Source organism: Anabrus simplex, chromosome 3, assembly GCF_040414725.1.
Source record: "Anabrus simplex isolate iqAnaSimp1 chromosome 3, ASM4041472v1, whole genome shotgun sequence".
Taxonomy (NCBI): Eukaryota; Metazoa; Arthropoda; class Insecta; order Orthoptera; family Tettigoniidae; genus Anabrus; species Anabrus simplex.
The window spans coordinates 382,323,635-382,325,610 of record NC_090267.1 but is presented as its reverse complement, the minus strand read 5'-3'; positions in this window follow the sequence as shown (position 1 = coordinate 382,325,610).

Sequence of the window (1,976 nt, the reverse complement as noted above, 5' to 3'; positions counted from 1 at the left end):
TGTTGGAATCAGTGTCCTCTGTCCTCAGTTCATCATTCAAGAGTCTCCGTCTTGTCCAGCACCTGCTATTCAACCACAGCAATTTTCTTCTCCGGCAGCGTCGCAAAATTATCACAGAAATAATCGCTTGTACGGCAGCTACTATCACCTCGATTTCACTACCAGCCATTTTCCTGACAGAATTTGTACCATTGAAGGCATCATGTGTCTGTGTGCTACTGGCAGAAGGCATACCAGTACATTGTACAATAAATGGTAACAACAGATTGTGCCAGTTCTGGTGCAAGAAATGTCTCCATCTGTGCAGGGCTTAAAAGAAGCTTCTCAGAGGTTTTTACCTTATTGTCAAAAAAAGTGCAGGGTCTGGTGGAGCTTAAGAAGACTATAGTAGACACATGTATACTGAGAGAAGAGGAAACAAACAATGATGGAAAATGTATGAGAAAGAAATCCTTTTGTGGTCAGTGTCATGGAGGAAGACCATTTTTTGACTTCAAGCAGGCTGCCAACCTTTCCTACATACAACAAAGATAGAGATATCAAAGGCACAATGTATTCGAGTGACTCTTGAGCGGCCAGGTGCAATTCAGATCAAAAAAAACATTGAATGATTTGGAACCATGGGTTGAACAGTATGTTTTCCACAAGGGAGTACCGGTAACACAGGAGAATATCGCTAACATGCTGCTCCCAAGATTGCCATGAACATCAAAACTGTACAAGGAAAAGAAGAACGATCTGAATAGGGAGTTCTATGAAAGACTGATTGGCTCATAAAGTTGAACTTCTCGTTGCATATGGTAGTTTTTGACATATTATATTTTTCTATTAATTTTTTAATTCTTCTTCAAGAGTTTGTTTCTTTGTTAAAACTCAGTGTTCATTCAGGAGTTTTACATTGATCTGTTTCCTATTTGTTTGTTTTCCTCAACCATGATAATAATGTTAGAAGTTGTAGGTGCATGGGCTACGATCGTAGCCCACACTATCGTAACCGTTTGCCATTTTTACATTTTATTCTTGATGAGTGAATGCTCTTCAGTAGCTGTAGCTAACATTCCACTGTATCCACTCACTGTTGTAGCTGGTCCGCAAATAAATCGTGCCACAGTTTAATAGTCACTTAATTAGCCTGGTCTACAACTGTAGCCCTCGCACTTGCTTATGTGTATTCATATTTTGTTTCAAATAGTTGGATATTTTTATTATTATAGTGACTTTATTGAATGGTAAATTTTTTTGTGAGACTTTGAAAATGTTACCATCAAAAAGATGGCATAGTGAACACCTTATTGATCAACAAATTTAACAATGGTTGAATGAAAATAAAACTGTTTCTAGTTCTTCTGAAGACAACAATGAAATTTATATTGTTCAAGAAAGTTCATACAACATGGAGACAGTGTCAGAAAGGGGTTCTGAAGATAAATCTGAGGAGAGTAAAGAAAATGAAGTGGAAAACAATGAATCTTATTATATAGGTAAGGATGGAGTTACAAAAAATGGATGAAAAATGACCCTAACACCAGCGTTCGAACAAGTACACAAGTAAGGTCAGAACACACTAGCTTGTTCAAAAGAAAGTTGCACATTTAGCAGGAAGTGAGAATGATTGTTTCAATCTCATTTTGGATGATACCATTATACGGGCAACCACAAATTGCACAAACCTCTATGATTATTGGTAAGAAGAGAGAAATATATGGCAGAGAGGGAGATGCATGCCTTACAGATGTGGTGAAAATGAGAGTTCACTGATTGGTATTCTGTATTAATACGTCAGCCTCATATCGGTAGATTTACTGGCATGTTAAAGAACTCCTGCGGTACTAAATTATGGCACCTCGGCGTCTCCAAAAACCATAAAAGTAGTTAGCGGGACGTAAAACAAATATCATCATCTATTCTGTATTTGATTGGAACACTTAGAAGTAGCAGGGTAAATAGCAAAGATATATGGGATAACTCCAAGGGGA